Genomic DNA, 24791 nt, shown 5'->3' on the forward strand with positions numbered 1-24791 from the left:
TGTGTATTAAATATTAAAATACTATTTTGTATAAATTGGCTAAATGAAATATGTTATTGAAAATAACTTCGCCTTTTTTCTTTTTTAATATGGCTACTAGTAAACTTAAAATTACATATATCACACTCATTGTATTCCTATTAGACAATACTAATTTAGAGTGGAAATTTTTCTAGACTTGCATTGTCTAGTACCAGAAGCATTATCCATTAAGTATATTTACATTTAAGTTGATAAAATGAAATAAAATTAAAAATTCACCAACCGTCTCAAGTGCTCAATAGCCATATATGTGGCTAGTGGCTGCCCTAGTGAATTGTCGGGCCTTATTCTTAACCTTTTCCTGATATGCACCCTTTGCCAGGTAGCTTTTCAGTTCCCTCCACAAAAGATCTATTATAGAACATTTCCATTATTGTGGAAAGTTCTACGGGAGAGTGCTCCTCAAGTCAGTGAAACACTTCTCACAGGGAAATTAATTTCAGAATTACACCAATATCTGAACAAAGACCAGACTGCCAGCTCCAGAATGGACTATAGCTCTTAAAAAGTTCTTCATTGACCAGACTGACATCTAGATCCCTTGGTATGTTCTTTACAGTATGGCCCCCATTATGTTTTTACCCTCAAGGTCTCCCGCTGCTCCACAATGGCCACATATGGAAGCCTTCCTCATGGAAGTCTTCTTACCTGCATTGACATGATAACCTTCCCACCCACATACAAAAACAGGTAACATGGGAAGTTAAAGGTGAACTCCAAAGAGTTGAGGAAGCAATCTACATGAAGTCTGGACTCACTGACATCTGAGTTCTTCTATCTTACGTTTTCCTAAGACAGTATCCAATAAACTATGCTTGTTCTTCTCTGTAATAATTAAAAGGAAAAAAAACTCCTTCAATTAATAATTTTAAAAAGCTTTAAAAAATCATTAAGAGTGTGTTGGCCTTATTTGGAGATAACAGGGCAGAAGAGTTGGGCAGGGAGTTTTTTCTCCCATCCAAGTACTAAACAGGGCTGACCCTGCTGAGCTTCTGAGATGAGATGAGATTGGGTGTGTTCAGGGTGGTATCACCATAAGCTACAGGGAATTTTTTCAATGCATGCTTTATCCCTAGCCTGCAATAGTGCCTGCACATAACTGAGCACTTAATATATACGTATTGCTGCTTTTCCTTGGAAGAAAGATAAAACTCTGGGTTCTGTAAAGAGAAACAAAAGTGACAGTTTATCTGGCCCAAGATGGAGTTACAGCCCTTGAGACAACCTGAGGGAAGAGCTTCTTTTTACAACAATATTTAGTGTATTACTCCAATATTGATAAATTACTATATCCTAGGCATTTAAGATGTCTTCAAGAGATTTACACTTTAAAGTGAAGTTTCAACTCAGAGTTATTGACATTTGGGGTCAGATAATTCTTTGTTGTGAGCGCTTGTCCTGTGCACTGTATGACCTTTGGTAGCATCCCTGGTCTCTGCCTAGTAGAGGCCAGTATCACTCTTTTCTCCCCCCACCCCAGTTGTGACACCTAAAAATGTCTCCACTCGTTGCTAAATGCCTCCTGGTTGAGAACCACTGTTCTAGAGAAAGTGAAATATATAAATAGGAGAGGGTTATGATATAATTGCAGCTATGATAGAAATATCAACAAGGTAAAAATGAAGGCATTAAGAAGAACATTTCCTCCCTGTGAGTGTGGTTGTTCAAGAAAGACTTCATAAAGGCGTTATTCCCAAGATTCCTAGCCTATTTATTTTCCCATTTACCTACAACCCTAAACTTGAGTAAAAGGTAAGGACATGTGAATGTTTTAAAAAGTTATAATGATTCCAGTGATATAAAAACGTATGTACGATATCTGCTGATACTTAATTCACTTCATGAATTAATATGGTTTTTTGGAGAAACTATTTTAAAAAGGTCAGAATTACCAAATCTAAAATTTGACAGTGTCATCTACTACTATGTAAGGAACTTTGGAAAAGTTACCATCTTAATAAATTAATTGATATTTTTTACACAGCTAGTTTCTATAAGTGCTGTTAGAGATACACAAAGGTGTAGGACTAGTCTTAGCCAAAAAGTATTTCATAATCTGGTTGTGGAGTGAAGACATAAATATATGAAAAACTTAATAACTGTATAGAATTCAAAACTGTAATAGGATTGGGTTTCACCATTCTCCAGTCCTACCCAATTTCCAGAACTAAACTTTACATTGCACATCCCTCCACATCATCCCCTTGGAATTAAAGTTATTTAGCTGGATGAAGGTAGGGAGTCCTGCCTTCTGGGCCAGTTCCACAGCAACATGAGATCCTAGGGGTCCAACTTTCATATTGCCCTGGAGCACTGACAGAGGGCTATGGTCAGTTCTAACGGAGATTGGGAAAGCCCCAGGGCCTTGTGTATTTCCTTCTTGTGGATGCTGCATTAGCAACTGAAGAGGACAGTTGACATATGGTCCATGCCCTCCTACAATGAAGTGACTCTAATTTGGCTTCTCTTTTTGGGAGACATAGGTTACTTGAATGACCAAAAATGTCCATCTGTCAACTTTGTACTGGCCTCTCACTTGTTGGCAATCCCAGGATGCTGGCTCTGCTGACATTTATTTCCACATTGTCCACCAATAGTTTCCTTTGAGTACAGATGTAGGAATAGAGGAATGAATTATCTATCTGGTTCTTTGTCGTTCTATGTCCAATTTATTTTTATATCCTATGTTTTATTTGGTACTTTTTTTAGACTAAAATTATGAACAAACATTAAGCCCTTTGTGCACTTTTAAAATTCTTGTTCTACAATTCTAATTTCACTCAAGGTGAGGTTGATGCCTGTGAATCACCAGGGGGAAAGGATTAGGAAGAAAATGAAGTAAAAGGAAGCTCAAAGATTATTAGTATAAGAATTTGGTCTTGCCACATAAGAGTATAGGGAAGTGCCACAGAAAAAGTCTTCTATGGCTAGAAGGAGCAGAGAAGTCTTCTCATGGTGAAGAACTTGAGTGGGCAGTTTTCTGGTGGTCAGATTTTGGATAAATAGAAAGTCATGAGGAGAGGAGCAAGGGGAATTCTGGGCAGGAAAGTTGGTGTGAGGAAAGTTCCAGAGGAAACTGTGTTTGGGAAGAGAGAATAGACCAGCCCAATTCTGATATGATGAAAGACCCAGGAGAGTACTTTCCAGAAAGGCCTGCTAGGCTTCTGTTCTGAAGTCCAAACACATGAATGTGAATCTTGGCTGAGTCATTTAGCCATCTACTCACCATCAGGGTCTTCAGAAAAAAAGCGGTAATATATTCTGTTCTACCCATCCCATAGTACAGAGTGATCATCTGACAAGAAAGGGCTCTGTGACTTGTCAGGCCCACCAGAAGTGAGAGACATCAGTTTGCTGCGGAATTACCATAGTGTTAAAGGTGTTGAAACTGTAGAACTCTTAAGATATCTCCATCTGGGCAATGAAATGAAGAAGTGAATTATCTTCTTCAGGGGCACCTGGGTGGCTCCGTTAAGCATCGGACTTGGGCTCAGGTCATGATCTCACAACTCGTGGGTTCAAGCCCTGAGTCGGGATCTGCGCTGACAGCTCAGAGTCTGTAGCCTGCCTCGGATTCTGTGTCCCCCTCTCTCTCTGCTCCTCCCCTACTTGCGCTCTGTCTCTGTCTCTTTGTGTCTCTGTCTCTCTCAAAAATAAACATTAAAAAAATTTTTTCAAAACAAGTGAATTATCTTCTTCAACGGCAGCAAGTGAAATTGTAGAGAAGTTTAATTTTAACTGTTGTTTGCCCTGTGTTTATTTTTTTTCGTTTGGGAGCCCAAATTCTCTGTCATGCCATCTAGGACCTGGTCAAGACCCTTCCTGACCTGGCTCTGCTTGCAGCCGCAGCTGTGTCTGCTGTTGGTTTGCTTTGCAGGCCTGGTAGTCTAGCTGCAGCCATCTATTTTAGATTCCTAGAAGACGACACAGCGGCATGCCTTTGTACCTGTTATCCCCTTTCTTTCAAATGCAGTTCCATTTCTTATCAAATTGAATAGTGAGTCTTGAAGAGTCAGCTTAAGTATTAATCTACCCTAAAGCTTTAACTTATGAGTGAGAGTGTTAAGCCCTTTCACATCTAAGTGCTATCCTAATTGAGTTCAGTGACAGTGATGGCAGCAAGCTCTACCATTTGGGAGATGCCTATTATGTATTAAACGATGAGGAAGGTTCTTTATAAATGCTCTCAGTTCTCCTCACCACAATCTCCTGAGACATTGCTTATGTTCCTCTTACATTCATATTTCTTCACGGTTTAATTTCAGCAGTTGTAGTGTTTTATAGCCACGTGTACATTTAATATCGTGTTTTTCCTCCCCCTTATTATCTATTATTAAACAAGGTGTTTTAAAATAAATGATACTTTAAAATCAAGGTACCATGGCCTTATCCGTATTTCCCGGGTTTCAAAACTAAGACACACACAGGAGACGGGGATGAACAAAGCTAAAACTCTTTCACTTCAAAAATAAGCCAATATTTTCAAAACAGTGAGACGAATTACTTAATAGAAAAGCCGTGTGAAATAGTGCTGGGAAAATCACGGGCTCGGACATGTGTTGTTACTGGGTTCAAGTTGTTGGTTTGTCACTTAAAAACAATGTGACTTGGGCAATTTACTTAACCTCTGTGCTTAAGTCACATATATTTCTTTTAAGTAATTAATCTCATCGTTTTTAAAATCCCGGCTTATTTGTATATGACCCCAAATAAATCATGAGGATTGTCAAGTGGAGGAATTAGCCTTGCTCATCTCCGTTGCCTCCATAGGCTTATGATAGACATCGGACAAATATCCACCGAGTACAAAAAGTGAGTTCTTTCTGTCACTGCCTGTGTCACCTGTTATAGTAAAAGCTTGACTGTAGCAGAAAATATTCCTTAGCACTCCCCCTCCAGAGGGATGAGTAACCAAAAACTTGTTTGCTGAATGCTTGAACTGCTTAGAGAAAAAAGATGGAGGAAAGAATTTTCTTAAGGACGAAACTACTTATCATTTTGTTTTGAGGGCTCCAGGAACAGAAAAGGCAGGAAATGATGGAAGACAGAACTTTCTCATACTCTGCCCACCTTCTCCTGGGGCCAGGAGACTTCAGGTCCTTCCTGGAACACCACCATATGAAAAACAGCTGCAGTTTAAATGTGGAAAAGCTAAGTTCAGTCTTGTTGGGAGTAGTTGTGATTAACTGCAGAAAGAAACATCCAGCTTAACTACTGTTATTAAAACCTGCAGCAGGGAACAGAGTGGGTCCAAAGCTGCTTTCTCAAAGAGGGAAAATATACCTATATTTAAGCAAAGTTCTCAGTCTACCGCTTGTTTTTAGTTGTCATAATTCTTAGCTCTGTTTCAGCTTAGTGGCAAAACCTAATGAATCAGAGAGGCAGGAAATAAAACATGAAAATAAGTGAGTCTCAATGAACTAAGGTTCAGCTATTTTTATTAAAGAATAACAAGGCATTTAAAGGAAATAGCAGTTGCTTTGAATTATCCACTAGTTGGAACAAGCTCAGAATAATGAGATGTTAGTCTGTTACATAAAGCTCATGAAGCTATTTGTAGCTTCTTTCCCAACGTAGGCTTTTTTTTTTCTCCATGTTTCACTTTAAATAGCGCTCAAACACCAAAAGTCTGTCAGCAAAATTAAGAGCTTCTTGTTTTGTCTTTAAAGTAAAATGCAACTACTTTCAAGACAGTTGTTAATGTCTTCACCATCCTTGTTCACACACTGTAGCCAAGACTGCAGAGGCTGGAGGGCACATGCCAACTAAAATTGATTCCTAAAAAAAAATTAGGAATCATTGGCAAAAATGATTTGGACGAGTCTACAGATAATTCTACATCTGTCATACGTTTTTTTCTTTTCCACAATTACAAATGTGACTGTGGTGGTTCTGTGACATCCGTGTCAATAGCGTGGGGCCTCTAATGGCAGTAACAGGTGGATGTCTTGCCTCGTTGATTAGCAAACAGGAGTGAGACTGTAAACCATTGTGTGTTCTATGGCTCTTGCCACACAGCGTATTTACACAAACTGGTTCTCTAGCTCGGAGCTTCCCAAAGAGTGTGCTGGTCATACGTGTGCCATTGATATTGCCGTCCTAGGTCCTTGGGGAGGAAGGCAGGGTCTAGGGTGACCTAGTCAGTCGTCTTAAGCAGCAAGCGTCCCCTTCCAGCATGTACCTGAGACAAAGATTTGGGTGTAAGTGATTTGACAAGGAAGCATTCCCAAGAGAAACCTGCAAGGGAGTGAGGGAAGCATTATAGAGAAGGGGAAAAAGCTGAGCAGGCAGAAACTTCTAGCGAAGTCTCAGACTCAGCCTGATTCTGCAAGGAGCTCTGGAGCATAAGGTACACCTTGGGTTTTGCCCTACCTTGAAATAAGGACACTGAGCTTGCATACTCCTGCAACGGTCAGTCATTAGCTACAGGCTGCCCGGGTGGGGCATGAACTATCGAGTACTACTGGTTCTCTGGAAGTGAGGGTGGTGTGGGTGAGCAATCCTCTGAATAAAGTTTGCAGGATGTGAGCCCTAAGTAGCAAAGCCCATTGGAATTGGAGGATGGGAACAGAACCCTTAAAGAGATCTGAGGGTTTCAAGGTAGAACAACTAGGTTCTTTACTACACCCTGAGATTGTAGTCTTAAGGAATAGGGTCTGGCAGTTCTCCCTCATCGTTCCCAGCAAAAAAAAAAAAAATGAAAAATAAAAATAAAATAAAATAAAATAAATAAAAACAAATGATGAGCAGTAGCGGTCTTTAGTATTCAGTTTGGTTGTACAGAGACTTGCTACTCAGCAGCATCAGCATTACCTAGGAGCTTGCACCGAAATGCAGAATCCCAGGTCCCGTGCTGGATTTACTTCATCAGATTCTGAATATCAGCAAGATACGTGGGTTATCTGTATGCCAGTGAAGTAGTGTAGGTATGCTCAAATAAGTTTTTTGTCTCAGCAGCAAGCTGCCAAATGGCTACTGACCGTCGTGAATGAGAGGTCCTGGAGCTGCTGGGGAATTTCACGTCCTAGTGTCTAAGGAATCTGGTGCACAGACCACGGCATGACTAGCCGAAGTAGAATGTGAATTTAGGCAGGAGTTCCTGATGAGTGGGGCTTCTTCAGGCAGCCACAAGCATTGACCTTCTCATACACTGGCTCTTGCTGAGTGTTTCAAGCTGTGCCCCCGTTTGGTAGCATCCATTTTCGTTTGCACAATTCATGCACGGTTTGCAAGTTTGAGATTTTTCATTGTTTTAAAAAATGGGAGGAAAAGATTTGGAGTCAGAGTTCATTTGAAGTATCAAAAAATGTTCAACATGGCATTTGTCAGTGAAACAACTATTACTATCTTCAAATGTAATTTCAACGGTTGTAACTCTTTTTTACAGTGTATTTATTTATTTGTTTTTTGAGCACATTCACGTGTGTGAGCAGGGAAGGGGCAGAGAGAGAGAGAGAGAGAGAGAGAGAGAGAGGGAGAGAGAGAGAGAATATCTTATGCAGGCTTCATACCCATTCCGATAGGGGCCTTGATCTCGTGATCGTGAGATCATGACCTGAGCCGAAATCAGAGTTGGATACTTACCCGGCTGAGCCACCCAGGCGCCTCTCAACTGTTGTAAACTTCTGAATGATGATCAAATTAATTAAAAATTTTTTTATTACCTACTGTGTGAATGAAGATTTTTGTCAGTGGTGATTATCAAGCAGATTGTAGATACGGATCATGAATGATGTAGAACTGTTGTGATAGGAGCCTTCTGAGAAGGCCCCCATGATCCTCACCTCCTGGTATGAATTCCCTTCCCCTAGAGTAGATAAGAGTGGACTTCCTGACTCACTACTGAGAAGTAGAGTACAGCAAACAGGATGAGATCTCATTTTTGATATTAGGTCTCAAAAAGACTGGCTTGTGTCTTGCTCTTCCTCTCTTGCTGTCTTGTTTGCTTGCTCTGAGGGAAGTTGGCTGCCCTATGGAGAGGTTTTCCTGGAAAATAATTGAGGAAGGCCCCCCATCAACAGCCGTTGAAGAACTGAGCCTCTCAGTCCAAAAGCTGAGCGGATCTAAATCCTGCCCACAATGTGAGCTTATATGTGAGCTTCTAAGTGAATCTTCCCTCAGCTGATGCTTCAGATGAGACCGTAGCCCTGGTTTGTAGTTTGATATGAACCTTATGAGCGATCTGAGGCAGAGATATGCAACTTTGCTAAGCCTGGATTTCTGACCCCAGAAACTGGGAGATAATAACTGTTTGCTGTGTGAAGTACTTATTTGGAGGTAATTTGTTACACAGCAATAGATAAACAAATACAGAATGCCATATCACACATAAGCCTACTATAAAAATGTATTAATGAAGTAAACTCATTACTTACTAACTTAAAAATACTTTATTTGAGGGTATCAAGAACTTCAATATTTAAGATTTTCCTAAATATTTTATTTTTTCTCATAATAATTAGGTATGAGGAGAATATAGTGCTCTTTTTTTTTTACCAAGCTCACTTCTAAATTATCTCTAGTTTATTTAGTTATTAGCTTCCAACGATATAATAAAGACACACTTAATCAAAATGTGTTATAATTTAGAAAGGAGACTGAAGAATAGTAAAAACCTGAAAGGAGGGTGACCTTTCATTTGGGAGAGGAGTAAGATTTTAAGATCATGGAATTTCAGGTCAGCCAGGCTGGTTCTACTCCCATCGTGGCCTGTTTCTAGCTCAGTGATTTTGGGAAGAAACTTAACTGGTTGAGCCTTGTATCCTTATCTGTAAAAGGGTAATAATAATAGCACATATTTCATAGGCTGATTGTGAGGCTTATATATAGTAAGTAAAGTGATTAGTATATGTTTGCTGGCATGCAGAAAGTCTTTAATAACTTTCAGTGGCTCTTGTTACTGAAATCAAAAGGAAATTTTAAAATTTTCCAAACACTTTAGTCTTCACTTACAAATTAGGTTCATATCTTAACTAACAATTATTCCTATGTATGCATTAAAACACATCTTCAAGAAATCTCTATTTACTAAAACTTTGCTGTCCTGTTTCACGATAGCACAGGGATTTGAAAGGAAAAAAGCTATTTTCTTTTGTGAATACACCATAGTTAGAATGTCATCATTTCATTTCGCTTTTATCCATTAATCTGAATTGATAGTTTATTGTAATTTTACTGAATCTTTCTTAAATTTTTATATCTGTGTATTGAAGATAAACAGGAAAAATATAGACATATGTATAATATTGCTAAATTTGAAAAAAAATGCTAACGTTTTCTCAAATGCTATTACAGTTTTGGAAGTTCTAAATGCTGATCATTAGTGCTTTTTCCTTCCTGCTTCCTTTTCTTCCTGCTCCTCTGTTTTTCTCTCCCTCTCTCCCCTTCTTTCCCTTCTTCTTTTCTTTCTTTCCTTTCTTCCCTCCTTCCCTACTCACATTGAAATGATATGTTATTTAAAAAACAATAATCGGGTAAAAACAGATAAAGACATCAAGATAAATATTAAAAAGTTGAAGCAAAAGGAAGGACAATGTTATATACAGAAATATAGAAAAAAAGATTTTGCAACAAAAGAGACATAGAATTGGGTATAAGGTTCACAATTGTCAATAATATGAAAATATATAGATACAAGTTTCTGAGGAAACATGTATGTTTACAGTGACACCAAAAAAATAAAAGAAATTATTTTTGAGAGACGTCGTAAGGGAAAATCTTAAAAACATACACCCAGGAAATAATTGCCAATTTCCTATGGCTGCTTGTTGTAGCATCTGTTATGGGTTAAATTATGTCCCCTCCAAAATTCATATGTTGAAATCCTAACCCTCAGCACCCACCTCAGAACGTGACTTTATATGGAAACAGGGTTGTTGCAGATGTAATTAGTTAAGGAGAGGTCGTAGGGGGTGGAGCCCTAATCTGATATCATCAGTGTTCTTATAAAAGGGGAAAGTCTGGACACAGGCATGCATACAGGGAGAATGCCATTTGAACCTAAAATATCTATAAGCCAAGGAGAGAGACCTGGGATAGTTTGTTCACTCACCGAAGGAACCAAGGCTGCTGACACCTTGTTTTAGATCATTTTTGTTGTTTACGTGGCTTAGTGTATAGCATTTTGCTATGACAGCCCTAGTAAACTAATACAGTACCCTTTAGTTATATATTAAGAACACAACATCGAAACTAAATGTTATACAGGGAATCGTAGAAAGCGGTGTGAAATGAAATGTCCTTTATTGTTGTGTACTTATGTATACATGACTTTAACAAGCATGTATGAAGGTCTGGTATGTGCCAAAGGGTGTTATAGGCATAGAGAATTTCACAGGGTGGTATATTCCCCAATGCCCATTAATCTCCAAGTGTTTAGTCTAAGTCAATCAGAGCAATCTCGTTCTCCTCGACGAAAGTTGGATTGGGAACCAGCATAAGACCCAATGGGACTTGGTGGAAAAATCTGAGGTTTCACATGTTTCTTCTCTTAAGGAGACATAGGAAGAAATCATCCTCTTACTTTCTTCATTTACACGTTTTCTTGTCTCAATAGGTTACCTGAATCTATTTTTTAAATTTTTAAAAAAGTTTTATTTGTTTATTTTGAGAGAGACAGCGTGAGTGGGGGAGAGGTAGAGAGAGAGAGAGACACACACACGGGGCTCGGAACTCACAAAACCATGAGATCATGACCTGAGCTGAAATTTGAGAGTCTGATGCTTAACCAACTGAGCCACCCAGGAGCCCCGAGCTGAATCTGTTTTGAGACTAAGAGAGGAATCAGTCTGAAGGCAAAGCAAATTTACTGAAGATTGTAGATCAGAGAGATGAAAATCACCTGGGTCCTGGATGATTTGAGCCATTAAATCAATCCATGCTGGAGTCTGTCCCATTATTAGACTTCTTCTTTGTGGAATTTCCTTCTTATTTCAGATACATCAAGTTTGGTTTTCTGTAACTTAAAATCAAAGCATTCGAATTGGCAGATAGTTGAAGACACAGTCTCTTCTTAGTATTTGTTAGACGTCTTCATTAGCTTTCCATTGCCGCTCCTCTGGCATGTGGACAGAGTGCATTTCTTTTACTATCCCTAGTCACCCCCTTGTAACTTGGTGTGGACACAGGACATGCCTTGACGAATAAGATGTGAGCAGAAGAGATGTGAGTCAGTTTTAGGAGAAAGAATTTAGAACCACAGTGTGATTCACTATTTTCTCTTTTCCTCTGCTACAGACACAAGAAACATAGATTAGTCATGGCTGCTCTGTTGGCCTGAGTCCCAAAGAGAGAATGATGAAGAGCAGACCCCCAGCCAACCCACTAAGAGTGACAAACAAGCCTTTGTTACTTTAACCCCTAATATGTTATTGTTGTTGTTTCCTATGACAGAATCCAGCCCATGCTATAAGGAACTAATGTATTTCATTATTTATTTGGTCACTTGGTTATTATTGGTCTCTGACATTGGATTGTAAGTACTATCAGGGGAAGGATTATATATGTTTTGCTCCACATGCAGCCACTTGTACCCAGCATGATGCACAATATATAGCAGATTTTCAGTAAGTTTTTATTGATGAGATAAACCTAATAAGAGACGAGGGATAAAAATAACTGTCATCTAACCTAATTTGAGCCCATTACCTGTTTCCACTATTTTTAAACCAACTCATATACCACCCCAAAATTTCCCCAACCTATTAAATAGATTTTAGTTATACAGAGAAAACACTGTCTTAGAAATCTCTGCAGGGTCTTAGAAATCTATATGTATATATTTGCAGAGGAGAGAAGCCTTCATCACAAGAAATGGTGGAGCCAATGCTGGCTCTGCTGCAAATACATTGACAAAGGACGTGGACTGGACGATAGTTTAAAAACAACTAAAGTAAAACAGCTTTGGAGATTTACGAATGAGAAGATGAAAGGAAATAAAGTGAACGCTGAAGAGGGTATTTTGAAAGAGATGATTAACAAAAGAAAATCAATTGAAAACAGAAGGCTTTATACTACACAAGGCAAAAATGGAATTCATTTAAAAAGAAAAAAAAAACCCTAAATGTCAAAATAAAATATGGCCCAATGCAACAGGTGCGGCATTTGGAAGTGGGGGATACGAGCCTGGATGGGGCTCCAGTGGGTGTTCTGGAGAATGCCTGAGCTCCAGTAGGGTTTGAAGCATTCCTGTGTTCTGGAAGATGGACTGAAGATGGGCTAAGATGAGGGTGGTTAGGCTAAACTACTTCTGGGTAGATGGGGTGTTCTTTCGCCATGTGACCTGCTGTCAGCACTGTTATGAGAATTAACAGTAATGGCAATTTTACGTGGAGGTATTTTAGTAGAAAGCAAAAGTACTGAAGCGTCAATGTGGAAATTAAGAGCAAATGGCACCATGGGCAGAACCATAGGCACTTAACAAAGCAAGTTGCCAAATGCTTGTCCTATTTTTCCAAGCTAAGCTTTGTCTTCGTGGTCTTACATGATGGATCAATAAGAGTTATTGTCATCTTGGTGAATACAGCGTAGCCTGGAGGTGCATAGAAATTTGAGGTTACTTAGATGATTGGAGAAGGATATGTCAAATATATGTGTACTAAAAAGGAAAAAAGAAGTTCTCCAGCAATCTTGTGAGGGAAAAAGGATAAACTGAGGGTCCTGGGGTGGGGTGGGGAATAACAAAGATGATTCTGATGACTGTGGCTTAGGGTCCCAGAAGGAAAAGAAAAGAATGTCAGTAATTACTATATGAGAAAGGGTATTGAGCGTGATTGGAGAGAAGAAAAGGGAGGGAAGTATAGGAGTGGATAGCTACGCACCAGGAAGGTGAGGTCAGCAGGCTGGTGGCATCATTCCTACTTGCAGACCATGAAAATGGGGATTGTAGAAATCTAAAAACTTGTCCAAGATGACATAAGGAGTAAGTAAACCCCTCTCTGCTTTTAGTCTTTATTTAACATGCGTTTACGGATTCATTTACATTATGGATTTCTTCTTTTATTATTAACATTACTATAACTGATAATATTTTTGAGTCACTACTATATTCAAGGTGCCTTTCTAAATATTTCACGTGTTTTTTAAGTTTATTTATTTGTTTTGAGAGAGAAAGAGGGAGCACAAGTGCGAGCGGGGGGTGGGGGCAGAGAGAGAGAAAGAACCCCAAGTAGGCTCTGCATCTTCAGTGCGTAGAGCACCGTCAGCCCGGACCCCGAGGCAGGGCTCAAACTCACAAACCACGAGATCATGACCTGAGCCCAAACCAAGAACCAGCCGCGTAACCGACTGCGCCACCCAGGCGCCCCATGACTTCACATGTTATTTTTTACGTGTTATTTCATTTCATTCTTCCAACAGTCTCGTGAGATTTCTTTGCCCATGACCACACAGCTGGGAAGGAGGTGTTGTAAAATTCTCAATTCGGATGTGAGACTGTAACACTTTTCCAGCTGCCTTCAGTGTTTGGCTTTGACCCTGGCTTAGTCCAGCTGTGTAAGTTTGGGCAAATTACTTTGACTTTTGAAGTCTTAGTTTCCTCATCTATCAAACGGAGATAGTTTGAAATGCCATGGAGGATTTTTCTGTGCATTAAATGAGATAGTATATGTGAAAATTGTTTTGTAAATAATATATAAACGTTAGTTCCCACTATTATCATGATTATTCTGTTTGCATTAGAAAAGCAAGGATCAGGGCACCTGGGTGGCTCCATAGGTTAAGCCTCTGACTCTTGATTTTGGCTCAGGTCATGATCTTAATGTTCAGGAGTCAACCCCATGTCAGCAAAGACCTCACTATCATGATCAATAGTTCTGATTCAGAATCATGAGAGATGTATCAGGGTTCTATTAGAGAAGCAGAACAATTGTGATTTATTATACGGACTTGGCCTTAGGCAATCATGGGACTTGTTTAAACAGTTTATGTATCAGGATGTCTCTTACTTGTTTCAGGGGTGGCAACCTGAGGTGACTGTGTTAATGATGGGGGATGGAGGAGATGGCTATGAGGTGTGTGGGGATGGTTCCCAAAACCCAAGAAGATGACCTAGAACCTATGATGGCAGGCTAGAACCTACCTCGGATGCTCACCAACAGCCAGCCTCCAATTTCAAGACCTAGTATGAGTTACCACGGAACTGTACATGAACCTAGTACAGGATCTGGAGAAGCTGCAGGAGGAGAGCCAAGAGGAACCAGGTCAGCTGCAGTTTTGGCTGTGGCTCCACAAGGTAAGCCAGCACACCTGCCGCTGAACCGTAACAGTGCCAGACCCAACATCCGCCTTTCAGATGTGAACACAGACGCTTGGTACTTCAGCCTTTCAAATCTCTGCAAATTTCTCTATTGCCAAGTGCTAACTCTGAAAATGCAGGAACGGGGATTCTGGAAATTGTAGTCCCAGCGTAGCTAAATTGACACAGTACAAAGTTCCCATGATGGACTTAGAGCAAAAGTTGGAAAATCAAGTGCCTGCAAGGGTCAAATAATTGAAATTAATAAATGAAGCAGGTTGGATTTAAGAAAGAAAGCACATGGCCCATCTAAAGGGGGCAGACCATTTGTGGCCTGGGGAGTGCAGTGATCGAGGTTTTTCTTTTTGCTTTGTGGAAACTCTATGTGTTTGGGGAAAATTGACCTCTTGCACATGCATACAGTCTTTTTCCTCTCATTATTTGTGATATTTGTCTTTTGTTTTTCTTTTTGCTAATTTTTTTATATAGGAGTTTTGATTTTTTGGTCAACTTTATTAATATTTTCTTGTATGATTTATGGTTTTGTGTCATACTTGGGATGACTTCTCCCAGATTAAAAAATAATAATTCTAAGTTCATTTCTTCAAAGGGTGAAGGAAGTTGATAATATAAACTTCAGCTATATTAGATTTATTGAGTTTATTGAAGTTTATTGAACACAATATTGTCAGACAGTTTTTAAAAGAAAAATAGGGAATATAGGTTTTAATGTGAAGTGTTTCAGTTGTTAAATATTGGCAACTAGTCCAAATCCATTTTTGAAACTAAGTAAGATATATAAACTTTTGTGCTTACTTCTAGTGCACATCCCTTATCATTCTCTTAGTGTTTGTTAAGTACTTTCTATGTGTGGGCATGAGCTTGTAACTAGGCCTTCAGAGATGAAAAAGTCTGATTTAGCACCTAACAGATGAATGGGCAGGTTGTTAAACAAATATTTACAAGGTGATGGATTTATACAGCACTACAGGAGCACAGAAGAAGAGTAGGCTTCAGTGGAGTTCAGGAAAGGCTTCACGTGAGTCAGTATTTGAGGCTCATCTTTTGGGGAAGCAGGAAGGAAAAAGAATAAGGGAATTTCAGGCACTGAGTACAATACGGATGTTTTGAAGTGTTTTATGTATTCAGGGCTTCTCTTATACTTTTCTCTACTTTGTAAGTTTGGTATTTACCTTCAGAAACCCTCCATGAAGTAGCAGAGAGTAAAATAGTTTAGTTGGGGCCGTACAACGGAAATAAGATTTCAGATCCATTAGTCAGAAATCCATAACCCTACTTTTCACATTGCTGACTTCTTAGATGGTTCTATAGTGGTGGCTGCTTTGCTCATTAAAATGTAAGTCTCTCTGGGAAAGAGAGCACCATGAAACTTGCTTAAGTAATACTCCCCCAGAATGAGTTTATCAAATCCTTTCTTGAGAATAGATTTAGATAGAACTAGGGAAAAGAGTATGAGAACCTCGAGTGCCCCACCACAGGGGAAGAAGACTAGAGTAGCATGTATCCATGAGTGTGAGGAAAAGAACAAATCTTAAGAACAGATTCCATTACCTTCTTGAAATGGTCATAATCATGAAACTTTTTCCCAAAAGTAGAATATAGACTAGGCTAGCCTTTGCCTAGAATTCTTTCCGCCATTGTTCCTGGGTTGCTTCAACATGGTTGTCTGAATCTGTGGTCAGCAGAGGTTCATTGCCTCCTACCCTATTTCAGGGTCAAAGACTTTTCCATGCCCTCAATCTTTTTCCAGATGGGGAGACAAGCCAACTAGTAAACATATGGGCTCAATGCTTAAGGCTGCTTTGCTTCTCATTAAGTCCATAGATGTTGCCAGATGAGCCCTTCTCCTTCCAGCACACCTTGACCATAGAGAATCTTACCGAGTCCTGGAAAAATGGCGGTAACATGTTTTGTCATCAGAGGACTACAGAAATTGGAAAATTTGATCAAAAACGTTTCTGTGTCCTGGTCTTGTTAAAAGAGCTCTTGCATATGTTTTAGGTGGCTGACATAAGGCATATAGTCTGTGAACCAAGAAAAATTGGATTTTTATTTTGACATTTTTTTTTAATTGCCAGAGTCAGACTTTTAAAGAGATATTACTTGGCAATCAAGGTCTTACCCATGATTACCTTTGTCCAAATGCTTATGTGTGTTCTTAAAAGCGAAACTAGGAAAGTCTTGCTATTCTTAATATTTCTTCTAATGTTTTACCGAATAGCTGAAACCTAGAGGCAGAGTGATCTTGGGTGGAGCCCTAATTCTGCCAAAACTCCATTTATATGACCTTGGGTAATCTACTCTTTCACAATCTCAATTTCTTCATCTATGAAATAGGAATCTTAATCATTTCTCTTGAATAGCATTGTGTGGGGGAAATCAGGTAAGGATGTAAAACACCTGATAGAATTTCTGGTGCATAATAATCTTCCCACATGTTATCTATTGTTGTGGTTAACATAAAAGGCTCTCACACAACCTTGTTTGATTATTTCCATTCTACAAGGTAGGGGGAGGAGTTGCATTGCCATTTTTAATGTTTTAAATGAAAAAACAAAAAGAAATAGAGAGATGTTAAAGGCTCTGTCAAATATTGCATCCCAAATTAATGGTAGAGCCTAGGCTCAAACTTCTCTCTTTGATCTCCAGATCATCTCACTACATCACTGCACCAATGTGACCATGAACACCAAAGCTTCAACTTAGGGGTGAATTTCAAAACATTTATTAACAGATAAGAGGTTCAGGGTATGACTTTTCACTAAAAGATATAGAATTATTTCACAATTTTAACTATTGTGACATGGTTGTTAAAATACGTGGGCCATCTAAATATCAGTTCTATTTGTATCATTGCATGTGATGAAGAACTTCAGGAATTTTAGACTGGTTGCAGTGTCAAAATCTCTGGGTCTTTGGTTCTGTTTAGCAAAGGGTTAATCTTAAGATAATCTTTAGTTCCTTTAAGAAACTAGAAAATAATACAAAACCAGAAGGTTCCTTTTTGGTTGTTCATCAAATTTGCCCCATAAGATTTACACTCAAGCTATTACTCCATCAAACTCTAAGGCACCAACCTACAAGTAGCCATCTATTTATTCTCTACATCTTAATGCAAAATATATTTGTGGAAGGTTATCAACAACCTTTAAATTTCTCTGAATCATATATGTTTGGATAGTTGCTGCTTTCATCATTTCCAGTTTTATAATAAATTTTACAATAGTTAGCCCTTAGCTCAAATGAGATGGCTAACGTTTTTGTTATGGTCAAAATAGGCTTGTGCTACTAATGGGGGTACTGGATAGAGATTCTGGAAGGAATCCAGAAAGAAAAATAGAGAAGGCTATCCATGTTGGTAATAAAATGGTTGAAATTTAACCATATGGGGCCTTCATGTTATCACTAACCCAAGAGATAGGGTTCCTTGTCTTTCCATTATGTATGTACTACAGGCAAACCTTCTTTAGCCTGGTCTGCTGCCTGTCCCCTCTTTCTCTGATATTGTGATCTATAATACAGCATATATATTTGGTCCCCATGTTTGGCAAAGAGTTCCTAAAACCCTTAGAATTTCCTAAATGATGAGAGCAGTAAAGGTGTTTTGTTATTCATAACAAATTTAAAATAAATACCTGAGTTCATGTTAATGAGGTTAGTTTTAGAAAGCACCTAAGGATGAGAGTTGGTTGACAATGGAGCCATCCCTATGATTAGTGGGTGGAAGTTTCAGTTCCACTTTCCTGATCTCTAGGAAGGAGAGAGGGGCTGGAAGTTTGACCCAATTGGCAATGGCTGATGATTTATTCAGTCATACATACATAATAAAGCCTCCATAAAACCCAAAAGGATGGGGCTGGGAGAGCTTCTGGGTTGTTGAACATGTGGAAGTGAAAGGGAGTGGTAAATTCAGAGAAAGCCTAGAAGCTTCAAGCCCCTACCCACATACATTGCCCTACTCATCTAGCTGTTCATCTGTATCCTTTATAATACTCTTTATAATACACTGGTAAACATAGATAAATATTTTTCTGAATTCTATGAGCTCCTTTAACTAACTAAGCCAACCCAAGGAGAAGGTCATGGGAACCTTCTGTTTATTAATTTTAATTATCTGACCCTTGCAGGCACTTGATTTTTCCACCTTTTCAATAAGTCCATCGTGGGAACTTTGTACTGTGTCAATTCAGCTACGCTGGGACTACAATTTCCAGAATCCCCATTCCTGCATTTTCAGAGTTAGCGCTTGGCAATAGAGAAATTTGCAGAGATTTGAAAGGCTGAAGTACCAAGCGTCTGTGTTCACATCTGAAAGGCGGATGTTGGGTCTGGCACTGTTACGGTTCAGCGGCAGGTGTGCTGGCTTACCTTGTGGAGCCACAGCCAAAACTGCAGCTGACCTGGTTCCTCTTGGCTCTCCTCCTGCAGCTTCTCCAGATCCTGTACTAGGTTCATGTACAGTTCCGTGGTAACTCGTACTAGGTCTTGAAGTTGAAGGTTCCCATAGCTAAATGGGTCAGAATCACAGATGACACCTAGATTTGAAATTGGCATCAGAGGTGGGGGCAGTCTTGTGGGACTCAGCTGTCAACTTGTGAGATCCGATGCTATCTCCAATTAGATACTATCACTATTGAATTCTTTGGTGTAATTGAAGAAACACATATATAAAACTTTCACATAGGGGTTTTTGAGGTTAAGGGTAGAGAAATATAGGTTTGAGAACAAAGAGGAAACAGATATAGAGGATATAGAGTCCAGGCCACAGCAATACCCAATAATTGTGTATTGAATAAATATATGAACCAAATTTAAAGAAACTCCTCTCAAAACCCCTATAATAGGCACTTCATAAATCTCAGACTCTTACAAGGGATGAAATTGAAGTGAGGTTAATGATTTGCCCATTGTTAAATTCTAAACTCCATCAAAGTCAAGAGCACAGTCCAAATTCCTGATTAATATGGTTCTCATCATTATACCACACCATATTGTGGATCCCATTGGAAGGGAAAATGAAACCAGTGGCCAGCCATTTCCTCATGAAATTAGCTCAGCAGCTGCCCAGTATCAAAGGGGCATAAATTTAAACCAGTCTTGTCATTTATGCTTCATGCTGGATAGAGAATGATTTAGAAGCCCAGGTATTCTTTAAGAACCTGACCAGGAAAAATTGAGATAGTCCTAATTTTTATTTCATTGTTTGTTCCCATAGTGTATTAACCAGTTGTCTCTAGGTTATGGCAAAAAAATTAAATTACTGCACAATTGCAGTGTTTATCAAAAAATTTTTTCTTGCTTGCCTTGTTGATTTGTATATATGCTAACATGCCACTTTTCATATTAGTTAAAGCTCAGAGCTTCTCAAACTCTAATGTTCATACATATCACCTGTGAATTTGGGAAAATGTACATCCTGATTGACATGCTCCCAGATGGTGAGATCTGAAAATCTGCATTTCCTACACATTCCCAGGTAATGACACTGCTGGTGGTCCAGCTTTGAGCAGGAACAATATAACTCTTAAATATTTCCTTTCTCAGCTGTGAACTCCTTAATATTAGGCCCTATGATTTACTGTATTTGAATTTCTAGAATCCAATACACATGTGAACATGCAAAACATTTTAAACATGTTGACCCCATCATTATCTAATATTATTTTTTTCAAAAAGTTTGAACAGAACTACCAGAAACTACTTTCCATGTTGATATCAATACAATTCCCATACTTCATTCAAAGTAAACCTTGGCTGTTCATTTTTGATTCAGAAATTCTGGAAAACAATTCCTGGAAGGAGCCCTAGACAGCACCTTTTCTCTGGTTTTAGCTGAGGTACAGCAAAGGAGATTAAAACAAGTTGTCAATTATCATGAAAGCACAGAGATCGGAATACCAGCCTGAGGTGGGGGCTGTGGGTGTGGATTTGTCCAGAGAAGGCTTCCCAGAGAACATATAATGTGGCCGGGGCTTGAAGGATGAATAGTAATTATCAGAGAAGATTAAGGGAAAAAAATGGATCCTAGAAGGGAGAGCAGAGCTAGGCAGACAGCAGTGGGTATACCTTGAGTTCTGAGAACTACTGAATAGTATGTTTGGGGGTAAGGGAAGGTGCCTGTCAGGAATAAAAGAAGAACCAAACAAAGGGCAAATTGTGAACAAATTGTGTCCTTGAATTCCACGCTAGGCTATTTGTCATGATGGGAAGCCATATTTAAATTATATGTGGATGAAGAATAAGAAAATCAGGTCTTTATTTTAGAAGATCATTCTGGTTGCCATGTGGTAGATGGATTGGACAAAGGCAAAGGGAAGGAAGGCATGTGTGTGAAATTTTCAGATGACATAAAGCTGGGTGGAGTAGTTACAATAATAGATGACAGGAGCAAAATTCATAATGATTTCACCATATTTGGAGATTGGATCCAACAAATGGGGTGAAATTTAATAGGAAAAATGATAAAATTCGCCATTTGAGTTTTTTAAAAAAAAGTAGTTGAGAAAGTGCAAGGGGTAGGCAAACAATTTTTATAAAATTCCATAAAACTTGTGGTGGTGGATGTGGTCATGATTTGGTCGACCACAAGTTAAGTCTGTGCCAACAGCGTACTAAAGAGCTGAGTCTTTGCCTTCATGGATAGGAGCAAAATGTCTGGCTCCTCGGAAGTAACTCTTTCTCTTGTCAAACAACCTTGTCTCATCTGTGCCTTTTCCCACCTTCTACTTTACCATTTTATCAAAAAGCAAATCTATTACTCTCTGATGGTATAAGGACCAGCACATATTTATGCTAGGACTGGATGTCTGGATGAATGGAAGTTTTCCCCTAAAGACTTTATATATATTGGGCCTCTATACGAGCTTTTCAAAATGCATTTTAATTATTTTCTTGCTGTTGTCTGCCACCACTGAAGAGAGAACAGAGAACCTCTTGAAGAAGTACTTTTCATTCCTTCTTGTGTTCCAAGTCCCTAGTATGGTGCCTGACACAATCCAGGCATTTAATACTAATGAGGGAATGAATGAATGGATGAATGAATGAGAAAATTAAACAGAGTATTAATGTAAAAGAGCCATAGGGGCACATGTAGGTATGCATTCCACATAAGAGTATAGAGAGTGGTTGTAACATGTATTAAAAAGAAAATATACAATCCTGTGATTGTCTTCTCTGAGAAGTAAATGGTCCATTAGCAACACTTTAGTTTTTTCTAAAACCCCAAATCCTATGTGCACAGCCAGCAAAAATTTCCCTATTGAGTTCCCTTGCAGCCTCAGCTCTGGACCCTCCCTCCCCCGGGATCTGTGAGAGATTTGTGTCCCTCCCTGAGGATTGTTCCCTGGGAGAAGTCACCAAACAATGCCTTGGGATCCATTCTTCTGGCGTAATCGCAGCTGGGCATCAGATGTCAGAGGCCCAGGATGGATAAACATGCGGTCCCTGTCTGTTCAGGTTAAAAAGCTATGAGTGCCCTGTCTGGCAGCCAGAATTGGGGTCTATAAACCAAGAACACATGATAAAACCTCTGGTTAAGGGGCGAGCCCTGGGCTCCATCCTATGAGTCAGTGGTGTTGGGCTCTGAAAGCCCTTTTCCACACAGTTTCTTGTGCAGGACCAAAGCAGCATGGAATTTTCTGCTCTACAGTGAGAGGCAGCCATTTCTAGATTCTGCCATTCTGCCTGAAGAGTGTTTCATCACCAGTCAGTTTAATTGTCCTATGTTCACTTTGTAACACAAAATGAAGGAGCAGAAGCTAAATACGTTTTATGTGACGTTTTAAAAGCCACGCAAGCAGAATTACACCAGAGCCAAGCAAGGGTTATGCTCCTAGTGAACATGAAGTGGATTCCCATAGTACCAAGGACTGGTAGAAAATTCCTTAATGTTTAAAATGATACTGACCCTCTGTCTACCTGAGTGTTTGGACAGTAAGAGTGTCCTTTGCCTTATTTTGCATGAAGGAATAAGAGGCAGCTCTTAGCTCTTCTAATAAGCCAAGCCCACAGCCACAGTTACACCAGGAAGAAGGCTTTACTTTCAACTCTCAGAGGGGCTAGAAATGTCTAGAACTACATTCTGGTAGGCAATTGTCACAATAGATATTCCATATGCTTTGAAACTGGGAAAGTCAACTAGTGAATTTGTTTTTCTTTTTCTTTTTCCACTTGGCCTCAATATCATCATTTTTCATAGCCTGTTTTTCCTTCTCAGAAGAGTAAGACAAAAAAAAAAACAGAAGAGTAAGACAACTGATCTCAGTTACTATTGTTGCTGTTAATCGTTGTATAGTAGTAATAGCAGTAGACACAACTTCTTTTTGTTGGATACTTATTCTGTGTAGGCAGTGTGCTATGGACCTTATGTAGTAATAATCTCACTTAATTTCGTAAAGATCTTACGCTCAGAATCTGACCAATTCACGGTCAGGATGAATGAATCAATAAGTCTTTCCTAACAGCATGTCCAATAGTAGGACGGCAACAGGAATTGCAAATAATGGGTTATGCTCACATTTACTGATTGGTGACATACTGGTCTTGAGTCATCTGTATTTTCTTTAAAGGGACTATGTCAGACAGTTGTCTGCTGGTACTCAGCCCCAAAGCAACTTTTCTTTACTCCCCTTTGAACTGCTGGGGCTCGAAGCCTGAAAACTACATTTCCCAGATTCCCTTGCCAATTGGGTGTCAATAGGCCCACTTTGTCTAGGACTGAAGATTTCCAGGGATGTAGGATTCTCCCCGTTAAAATTTTCCCTGCAAGGTCCTTGGCAAATGGCAATGATTTGGTCACTTTATTTGATACTGTATTTCTGTTAAGTTAGTGGTAAGCACTCGTATGGGATCAGAAGACCCTAGAAGAGTAGATGCCATTTCTACTATCGATACCAGTATTGACACGTGTGTAGACTCATGGTCTCTTGATTAGCAGCAAGTGTGTGAGTGTTCTTGGCAAAGCCATCTCCTGCAGCCCGTAGTGAAGGCAGAGGCTCCCTGTAGTTACAACTGGTTAACCTTTCCTCCTTTATTTCTTAGCCCTTCTGATATTTTATAAATAAATCCCTGTATGAAATTCTTCTCTGCCTGAAATATGTATAGCAGTTTCCTTGATTGAACATTGACTGATAGACAGTCCCTGTGTAAGATTGCTCCTGGATTAAGGGAGAGACAAAAGTTAATAGGAAAGTGAAGTGCTAATCAGAGACATTGCAGTCCAAGTAAATAGATTCTTCCAAGATGGCAGAAGCTCAGAAAATAGGAATGATGTAACTGGGAGAACACATGAACAACCAGGTGTTACCAGTGCTGTAGCAGCAATATATTCTAAAACTTTCTAAGTCTCTACGAAATAAGCTTTGGGCATCCTTCCAGATTGACCCAGGAATTAGAATAGTTGGCACCCATTAGCAATAAGGACTGTGAGGAGAAAAGGAAGATGAGATTGATTTTACATTTTTGCTTCTTCCTCAGTTTAGATAGCACTTCCTCTGATGAGGTAGATGGCCTTTGGAATTGCTCCCTGGAAATAGCCATAGGGTAGTACTTCATCATAGACAGTAATATTTTGACTACATGCCTGTTTCCAATATTGAATTGTCAACTTCTTAAGAATGTAATGTTACATCTTCAAGCCTGACATACAGTATGATATTCAATGTGTTCCCATTTTATTCAGAGTGAAATTCCAAACTCTCACCAAAGGCCACCATGGTGTGAATTATAGCCACTGCTGTAAACTCATCTGCTGTTTTTTCCTTTAATTACTTTCCTTCAGCTATACTGGTCTCCCTGGTATTCCTCAGCCATGCCAGGTTTGCTTCTATTTCATGGTCTTTGCACTTGTGTGTTTTTTTTTTAATCTGCCTAAAATACTTTTAAGCCACATGTCTACATGATTTGCTCCTTACTTCCTTCTGATCTCTGCACAAATGATATCTTTGCAATAAAGTCTTCCCTGACCACCCTAACTAACTAACTAACTAACTAACTAACTAACTAACTAACTAACTCAACAACAAAACTTGCCCTCTAGTACTTCTTGTTCCTCTTGAGCTGTTTCTTTTTTCTCCATAGTACCTTTCAGCATTAGATAGAATATATATTTACCTGTTACTTACTATTTTATAATAGCATATATTCTGACTCTTAATGATGGAAAGGAGATAATTTACAGGTAGTAAGTTACAGGTAAAGTAGGTGCTGTGGAAAGTTTTTGACACAGAAATTGTTTTTAGGAAAATAATTCCACCATGATGTGCAGCAAAGATTTTCAATAGGTAAACTAGTGGTATGGGAAATAAATTTTCGGGTAGGCTATTGCTACTCAATAGAGAAATAAAGTACAGAAAAGTACCTTGAAAATCATTGAAAGCAGTAATTCTAGAAGACGAGGTGAGGATTTTATAATTCTTTGGGTCATCAGCTCTGAGAAATTGTATGTCATCTTGAAACTGCTGACAATAGCATCATCAGAAAAATGAATCGGGACATA

The 24791-nt window shown here is 39.1% G+C and overlaps 1 long non-coding RNA gene across 1 annotated transcript; it reads left to right on the forward strand.

The window, feature by feature from the left end:
• Positions 1–438: 438 nt before the first annotated feature.
• On the forward strand, positions 439–12129 carry LOC122210803. Its single transcript, XR_006198255.1, has 2 exons — positions 439–586; positions 11829–12129. It is a non-coding gene; the product is annotated as an uncharacterized LOC122210803 (long non-coding RNA).
• The last annotated feature ends 12662 nt before the right edge of the window (positions 12130–24791 follow it).

Source organism: Panthera leo, chromosome F2 (genome assembly GCF_018350215.1).
Source record: "Panthera leo isolate Ple1 chromosome F2, P.leo_Ple1_pat1.1, whole genome shotgun sequence".
Taxonomy (NCBI): Eukaryota; Metazoa; Chordata; class Mammalia; order Carnivora; family Felidae; genus Panthera; species Panthera leo.